Source organism: Dasypus novemcinctus, chromosome 5 (assembly GCF_030445035.2).
Source record: "Dasypus novemcinctus isolate mDasNov1 chromosome 5, mDasNov1.1.hap2, whole genome shotgun sequence".
NCBI classification, from domain to species: Eukaryota; Metazoa; Chordata; class Mammalia; order Cingulata; family Dasypodidae; genus Dasypus; species Dasypus novemcinctus.
This window is the reverse complement of record NC_080677.1, coordinates 20947623-20957141: the sequence shown is the minus strand read 5'-3', so window position 1 is coordinate 20957141 and position 9519 is coordinate 20947623. Positions and strand designations below refer to the sequence as shown.

The following is a 9519-nucleotide window of genomic DNA, read 5'->3' as shown; positions in this document are numbered from 1 at the left end:
GCTGCACCTTCTTTCGCACTGGGTGGCTCTCCTTACAGGCGCACTCCTTGCGCGTGGGGCTCCCCTTTGCGAGGGACACCCCTGCGTACATCAGCACTGCGCATGGGCCAGCTGCAGACGGGTCAAGGAGGCCCGGGGTTTGAACCTTGGACCTCCCATGTGGTAGACGGACGCCCTAACCACTGGGCCAAGTCCGTTTCCCTCTCTGTTCTCTTTAGCTGCAAACTATCAGGTGAATGGCTTATCTGTCCCCAGGGCCCCAGAATCAAACATGACAAAGCTCTCTTTTCTTGTGTTTTCTTGAGTGAGCGCCCATTTATATGAGCCCACCAAGGCGGTGGGGACTCAACCTGAGTCATGTCCTACTGACATTGTTGAATCAAAAACTGTAAGTTGATTTTATCAAGTAAACTTAAAACTTTTGAATTTAATACAATCAAAGAGTATCACATCCAGAGGAATAGATTAATTTACAAACATAATTTTTCTCTTTTGGGGACTCATAAATGTATTTGTCATTCAAAGGGGTGCTGATGCAAAATATGGGAAATTGGTTAGTTTTTATAAAGGGTATCTATTTGGGGTAGGAGCTTACAGATACCAGGCCATAAAGCATAAGTTACATCCCTCACCAAAGTCTATTTTCACATGTTGGAGCAAGATGGCTGCTGACATTTGCAAGGGTTCAGGCTTCCTGGTTTCCTCTGGGCTCAGCTCCTCTGCTTTCTCCACAAGGTCAGCTATAGAATATGAGGCTCTCTAGACTTTGCCCCTCTCCACAAGGTCAGCTGTAGACTATCAGGTGAATGGCTCTGTCTCTCTCCCTGGGGTTTCTGCTATGTCTAAGAAGCCATCTCTATTCCTTTGTGTTCTTCTCCTGGCTCAGGTCCTCTCTTTCTGGGGCTTGCTTCTCTTTCCTCTGTGAGCTTACTTCCTAGGGCTCCAGCTTAAGACTTAAGCATCAACTCCAATATCAAAACTCTAACATCAAAACCCCTCAACTCTGTCCTTTGTCATGCCTTTTATCTGTGAGTCCTCACCCACCAAGGGGTGGGGACACAATGCCCTAACGACATGGCCCAATCAAAACCCTAATCATAACTTAATCATGCCCAGGTATAGACCAGATTGCAAACATAATCCAATATCTATTTTTGGAATTCATAACCATATCAAACGGCTACAATAAATAATCCCAAACTGCCACAAACATTATTTACAAAAATTAACTGGAAATGGACCAAAGATCTAAATATAAGAACCAGGTCTATAAAAGTCCTAGAAGATGGGAAGTGGACTTGGCCCAGTGGTTAGGGCATCTGTCTACCACATGGGAGGTCCGCGGCTCAAACCCCGAGCCTCCTTGACCCGTGTGCAGCTGGCTTACGTGCAGTGCTGATGCGCACAAGGAGTGCCCTGCCACGCAGGGGTGTTCCCTGCGTAGGGGAGCCCCACTCACAAGGAGTGCGCCCCATAAGGAGAGCTGCCCAGCGCAAAAGAAAGTGCAGTCTGCCCAGGAATGGCGCTGCACACACGGAGAGCTGACACAACAAGATGATGCAGCAAAAAGAGACAGATTCCCGTGCCACTGACAACAACAGAAGTGGACAAAGAAGAACATGCAGCAGATAGACACAGAGAATAGACCACCGGTGGGGGGGGGGGTGGAGCAGAGGAGAGAAATAAAATAAATAAATAAATCTTAAAAAAAAAAGTCCTAGAAGAAAATTTAGGGAAGCATCTTCAGGACTTTGTGTAGGCAATGGTTTCTTAGACTTTATACCCCAAAATATAAGCAACACTAGAAAAAATAGATAAATGGGATCTCATCAAATTGGAAAACTTTTGTCCAAAGGAGTTAATCATGAAAACAAAATGATAACTTACATAATGGGAGAAAATATTTGGAAACCACATATCCTACAAAGATTTAATATGCAGTATACATAAAGAAATTTTTCAGCTCAATAACAAAAAGAGAAACAACACAATTAAAGAGTGGGCAAAAAGACTTGAATAGACATTTTCAAAGAAGATATACAAATGGCCAAAAAGTGAATGAAAAGATGCTCAACATCATAATCCAGTAGGGAAATGTAAATCAAAACCACAGGAGATATAATTTTACATCCATTAAAGTGGTTGCTAATAAAGAAATAGGAAATTACAAGTGTTGGAGAGAATGCAGAGAAATAGCAAAACTCCTTTGTTGTTGGTGGGAATGTAAAATGATTCAGTCACTGTGGGCAACAATTTGGCAGTTTCTCAAAAAGATCAGGATAGAATTACCATATGATCTGGCAATCCCACTTCTAGGTATATAGTCAAAAGAATTGAGAGGGACTCAAACAGATATTTTCATACTTATGTTCATACTGGCATTATTCCTAATTGCTGAAAGATGTAAGAAGTCCAATTGTCCATCAACTGATGAGTATTTAAACATAATGTGGCATATACACACTATGGAATATTATCCAGCCATTAAAAGGAATACAGTTCTGATACATGTGACAACATGGATAAACTTTGAAGATCTTATGCTGATTGAAATAAGCCAGATACAAAAGGACAGGTATTGTATGTTCTCACTGATATCAAATAATTAGAATAAGTAAACTGATAGAGTCAGGACACAGAATATAGGGTACCAAGGAATGGGGTGGAGATAGAGAATAGTAATTAAGGCTTGAAATGTACCGAGTTTCTCCCTGGAATGACGGGAAAGTTTTTGTATTGGATGGTGGTGGTGGTAGCACAACACTGTGAATGTAATTAACAGCAGTGAATTGTATACTTGAATGTAGTTAGAAGGAGAAATTTTAGGTTATAGATATGTTAGTAGAATAAAAATATGAAAAACAAATCCATGGCACTGAACAACACAAATAGTGAATCCTCAGTTAAATAGTACAATTATAAAAATGTGTTCTCATGAATTGTAACAAATATACCACACCCATGTTGATAAAACCAGTGTTAGGTGTTAATAATAGGGTGGTACACAAAGGCCCTCTATTTTATGTATGATTTTTCTGTAAACCCATCACCCTTCTAATTAAAAAAGGTGTGTGCCATCAAGAGTACAAAACCCAGTAGCTGGGTAAATGAAATTAAAATATTTTAAGGTCCTTGCATTGACCAGGGGGTAAGAAAAATATTAACCTAAAGTAGGTTCACTTTATACTGAAAAGATGGTTATAGAGTATGTGAAATGTTCACAATACACATATAACTGACAAAGGACTTACATTTGGAATATATTAATCTCCTAGAAATCAATAAGAAAAGATGGGCAATCTAATTTTAAAAATGGACAAAGGAATTGAAGAGACATTTCACAAAAGAGCATATCCAAATGGCAAATTGACATATAAAAAGATGCTAAACTCATTTTGTCATCTAGGAAATGCAAATTAAATCCAAAATGTGAAACCCCTACATAATCACCAGAATATATATTAATATAAAACACAACTGATAATACCAAGTTTTAGAAAAGATTTGGAACAACTGGATTTCTCACTCATTGCTAGTGAATTTGTAAATTGGTAAAACCAAAAACTATTTGGCAGTGTGCAGTAATGATGAATGTATGTATATCCTATGACACAGTAATACTAGTCTTAGGTATATACTATTAAATAAAATCAAATGCATAACTATGTACATGAATAGATAGGTACAAGAATATTTATAGCAGTATCATTTGAAACAATCCCAATCTAACGTTAAGTAACAGTAAAATAGAAAAGGAAAGTTTGGAATTTTATACAATAATGGAAATGAATAAACTAGTGCTATATTTTTTAACAACGATGCATCTTACAAATATAATGTTGAATGAAAAAAAGCTGACCAAGAATATATACTCTGTGCCCATCTACAAATACTTAAAAGCAGGCAAAATTAATTTTGATTGTGCATAGCAAGCGCTTGACCCATGGGGTGGGGAGGGGGGCTCACACACCTGTGCAGCTATGTAATGACTATGACTGAGCATGAGCAGAGCTTTTATATTGCTGGTAAACATTTTATACCTTGGTCTGGGAGGAAATTATTTTGTTCACTTTGCCACTGTCTGGGTTTCCAGGCTGCTATAACAAATACCACATAATGGGTTGGATTAAACACTGGGAATTTATTTGTTCACGGTTTTGAGGCTAGAAGAATTCCAGAATTGAGGCATTAGCAAGGTGATGCTTTCTTCCTGAAGATCCCTGGGGTTCCTTGGTTTGTATTCCTGTATCGCCACAAGCCGCTGTCCTCTCCCTTCTCTTCCAGGTTCTGTTTTCTACTGGCTTTCTGCTTCCTGTTTCTCCAGTGGCTTTCTCTTTATAAGGTCGCCAGGTACAGGATTAAGACTCACTCTGATTCACTGTTAACTAAAAATAACATAGAAAGGTGCTATTTAGGATGGGTTCACACCCACTGGAATGGGGTTCAGATTAAGAACTTTTTTATTGGATGCCAGTGACCAAAAATACTTAAATGATTATTGCATTTTTTGGTATGAGTAATCATTTTAAAATAATTTCACATTCATCATTAGATAAAAGTTTAAAATGTTTGATTTTATCAATTTTGGAAAGAGTGTTGTAGGTACCCAGGGGTCCCCATCACCAAGTCCTCAGCACGTGGCAGCCTGTGTGACCTAGACATAAGTCATGTCTCCCCTAGAGGGGGAATTTATAGATGGTATCATAAACTATAATCTTCCCAAAGCAGTGAATGTCCTTTGTAAACTCCTTTCTATGAGTGTAGTGAAAACATCACCAAGCCCCAAGTATAGGATTCGTGTGATCCTAGCAGAAACTCTGTTCCCATACCTTATGGACTGTCCTTATTCTGAAACCCCTTACATATCACCCCTCATTTTCTCATCTCTCTGCAGAGCACTATCTTTATTCTCTGAACCACCACCATCAGAGTGCCTCTTCTGTCTGTAAGTCCCAATAAAGCTTATGCCTCACTAAGTGCCAGGTGCGTTCTTTGGTCTCACAGTCGCACCAACTTGTGTCCTTCAGGAGTTGGGTTGTAACAAGTGTAGGTTTGCTCCTACACTAGTGGTGGAACTGTAAACTGTAACATCTACTCAGGGGAACAAATCACAGAATCTACTATGAAGATTTGAAAGGTGCATACTCTATGACTCAGCATGTTCACTTCCAAGTGTCTCTAACCTAGAGATTACTTGCACCTAGAAATTAAAAAGGCATGACACATATGTTGAAGGCAACATTGCTTCTAATTAAAAGAAAAACATAATGGAAGCAATGTACATGTCTACGGGAAGGGGGATGGTAAATTAAATTTTGTATATTGGTTCTGAGGACTACCATGCAGTATTTATACATAGATTTGGAAAGAACTCAAAGATATAAAGTTGAGAGGAAAAAGTAATCTACCAATACGTAAATACAGAGGAATTAGGAGCCATCGTCTAGAGACCCCAGCTTGTCATCGGTAACTGAGGTTTTAGTCTAATATGTAATGTTCACGTTTCTGTATGCATTATGATATTACTTGTGTAATTTAAAGTTAATGACAGCACTTCGAATGTCTTTGGAAGAATGCTCAAGAAAATCAGCAACACTGGTTACCTCTCGGAGGCGAACTGAGTGACTGAAGAACTGGGATGGGAAGGAGACTTTTCATGGTGTATCTTTATATTTTTGAAATATATAGCTGCACTACCTATCGGGAAAAGTTTTTTTTTATTCTAAAAAATTTATAATAAAGATGCCCGATCTCGTGGGAAAACACACAAATACAATACAAATGTGACTACTACTAAGATACAGGTATGTGTTCGCTATGCCAAGGAAGCAGAGAAAAGGTCGCCTAAACAGAGCTGGGGGAGTTCAGGAGAATTCCAGATGAAGGTGCCACTTGAGCGGAGTCCTTGAAATGTCCTAATGGGTCATTGCTGGACTGCTTCTCAGTGCGAGGTGCCCGGGGAGCTCTGAAATACATTCCCAAGATTATTTTCCACCTGCTGGAACATAAGTCTCCACTTGAAGACACTACAGGAAGGCAGAAGAAGGAGATCGCCACCTAGACGAAGCGGAAGTCTCACTACACACAATCAATGCTGAGTTCTGTATGAGCCCCCGACTTTCAAATTATCCCAGCTTCCCACTCTTCCTTAGGTTAGAACAGCCCGCCCATTCCCGCTTTCCCGCGTCGTTTACTGGCAGGAAGATGACTGACAGACGTAGTAACCAATCGCCTATCTCCGTGTCCGCTCAAGGCCCAGCCGGATCCGTGCGTCCCAGTCAGCGCGCTGACGTCACGAGCCGGGTACTCGGGACGCTCCACGCGCAGCTGGCCGCGGGCAGTGCGCTGCCTGTCCCTTCTGGGCCCGGCCCCCGGTCCCGCCTCGCCTAACCCCGCCCCTCCGCCCGTGAGGGCCCTGCGGGCGCCACCACGAAGCCGCTGTTCCCGGGCCAGCCTGGGGAGGCTGTCCCCGGAACCACCCGATGAGGTAGGCTGGTCTCCCGTCTCCCTATTTGACAGGTGGGAAAACTTGAGTCACCCGAGGTCAGGTGACTTGCTCGGGGCTCACAGGAGGGCAGCAGGAGCCGCCGAGGGCCGGGCGTCTCGCAGTATTTGCTGAGCTCTGCGCAAACCCCCCGCGATCCTCAGGGCAGGAGGAAGGGCCAGGCACGCTGTGTTTTCAAAGGATGCAAAGTGAACTTGCGGAATGCTGAGCCTGGCTTCCCGCACGGCTGGGAACGGGATTGATGGGATGGATGCAGATAGTGAGGGCCGCGCTCCTTCATCCTTAGGAGGCCTGCCGTGGGGTCCTGCCCTCGCTGTGCACCCTGGGCCCTCCAGAGTGAGCAAGAGTGTGCCTGGGGCTGATGCGTGGTCACCAGACGCTCTCGTCGTCGGCCACCGACCTCTTGATTATCAAGAAAGCTGTATTCATATTATATGTAAAAAAAACATACGTATGTTATTTTTTAATGCACGACCCATGACTTTTCTGCCTGTGGTTTCAGTTTGCCCATGCATGATTATCTGGCCACTTTTTGAAATCTCAGTAGCATGCCTACTGTTTGTTTAGGATTAGGAAGGGATTTTTATTTTTTCCATCTTTTAATTCAAACATAGGTTAACCTTGTGAAACTTTTCTCACAATCCTCTCAATAGCAATTGTTCACCATGTTATTTGTTTTCTATTTCACAGATGAGATCACTGAATTCATCACTTGTCTCAGTAATAGTTTGGATAAGTTTAGCAAGGTAACAAAGTCTAACCTCTCAGATATACGGGAATTAGTTCAGTTTGTTTATCTTAGATTCTTTGTTGGGATGGGTTCTGAAATTAATTCCCATTTATATACCACCTACTTAAACACTTTCTCTTTCTAGAAGTACAATGAAGTTAAAACCCCCTCCGAAGACTTCATTACTTGTATTCATAGAAGAGTAGTGATTGTTTCCATTTACATTTTATTCATTGGACACTTTATCTGATGGATACCTTTCTATGCCATGCTTTGTTTTAGGTATTGGGATTTGAGTGATGAACAATTTAGATAAGGTCCCTGCCTGTAAAGAGTTTACCTTCTGGTGAAGGAGGTATAATAAACTTGAAGACAGATAAAAATAATTTAAGATAATGATAAATGCTTATATATATATAAGATAATGATAAATGCATATATATATATATGGGATTAGAGTGACTGGAATGCATGGAGAAATATAGATAGGTGAGAAGAAGATATTTTGGGTGAGACCTGAATGTTTTGAATGAGTCAGCCATGGAAAGATCTGCAGGAAGTTTCCAGGCAGAGGTAGCAGTGCAAAGGAGCTAAAGGACCAGTGAGCTTGGCATGTTCCAGGGACAGAAGGGATGGCAGTGTGGCTGAAGCAGGGGAGAGTGAAGTAGGGGCAGAATGGTAGGAAATCACACTGGAAAGGATGGCAGCAGCCAGATCATTTGTATCTTGTGTAAGAATTGAAGGCAGGCAAAGGCAGTATAATTTCTATATTGCAAAACCCTTTTTGTTTTCTTTTAGTAACAGACTCGAACCTGCTCTCTGCTTTCTTTTGGTTATGAAATCACTGCAGTAGTTCATAGTTTTTCACCAGTGGTTCTCTTTCTTAAAAAAATGTTTTCTACCCTCAAGCACTATGTTCCACAAGATATCTTTCTTCTGCATTGTCTTTCTGAGCAGACCTCAGAGCCTCTACTTATCTTCAGTTCCCTCTTTTTACCCTCCCCATTCCCAACCATGAATCCTTTCCAATATTATCTTTATGTGCATTCCCTTTGGAAAGTACTGGCAGTCAGCCCCTGCCCTTCTCCAAGCCAAGTTCTAGGAAATGATGTTGTCAAGTAGATTATCATTTCCCATTAGAATTTCTTTTATTGACCAGGGACCTATGTCTGGCTTTTTTTAGTGCCTTTGATGTGCCAGGTCTATTACAACCATTGTCATACTTCCAACAGTTTGCAGTGATGAATATTATCCCTGCCTGATAAAAAAGGAAACGTACATTTATAGCCATACAGCTAGTACTAATAGAACCTCCATGCTCAGGGATACACTGTTTCCTTGAATATATAATAATAGCAACAAATTGTTATTTAAAATTTTGTTTTATAGTGTGGCATTTTAGAGGTCATGTGATTAGCCTTCTCAGTTAAAGGTGGGGTTGTGGAGACCCAGAGAAGTTAAGTGATTTTCAAAACATAAGGCAGATAGGGTCCAAATGGGCACTAGTTTTCCTTCCGGCTAACTCTCTCAGCTTTGCATTTTTACTCCTGTTCTTCATAGTCTTCCTTCATGAAAGTCCCATAGCAAGGAGTTTCTGATATATAAAAATATGATGTTTTGATGTCATGAATTTACTGTCCATACACTCTTAAAAGGTCAAAGGTAGTTTTTAAAAAGATAATACTTCTTGTTGAGTTGAAATAATCCTTTGCCTTTTTTACCCTTCTCAGGCAGTGAGCAGGTATAAACTTTCTGGATGGAGCTTTGATTTCTGTTAGTTGAGTGGTATGACCTTTTTTAAAAATATGTATTTTTATTATAGAAGTTGTGAATTTACAAAACAATCATGCAAATGTGCAGAATTTCCATACAACTCCCTTCCACCAACACATTACAATGTTGTGGAACTTTTGTTACAAATTATGAGATAATATTCGCAGACTATTACCACTAATTATGGTCTATAGCATACATTTGATATATTTTTTCCATACTCCTATTAACTTGGTACTTCTTTGACATTGATGCAAGAATATTACAATATTGTTAACTATTGTCCATAGATTACATTAATTGTATTTTCCCCATGCATTTCCATTGTCTTACTACCTTGTAATAATGAAGTATATGCATTTGTTCTAGTTCATAGAAGAAGATTCTTTTATTTGTACTGTCAACCACAATTCTCATGCACCTCTGAGTTCACTAGATTCATCAGTTCCTAGATTATTCTCTAGCTTTCTTTATTTTATTTAAAAAAAAATTTTTAGGAGGTACTGGGAAT

General features: G+C 40.3%; 1 protein-coding gene across 2 annotated transcripts in view; it reads left to right on the top strand.

The window, feature by feature from the left end:
- Positions 1-6283: 6283 nt before the first annotated feature.
- Positions 6284-9519, top strand: part of STARD3NL (STARD3 N-terminal like) — a 66832-nt gene continuing 63596 nt past the window's right edge. The window contains exons 1-2 of one of the 2 annotated variants that reach the window (XM_023589974.2): positions 6302-6487; positions 7196-7251. The gene's annotated coding sequence lies outside the window, so the exon portion shown is untranslated. Of the gene's footprint in view, positions 6488-7195; positions 7252-9519 lie in introns of both variants that reach the window. The other variant, XM_004462575.5, reaches the window with a different exon arrangement.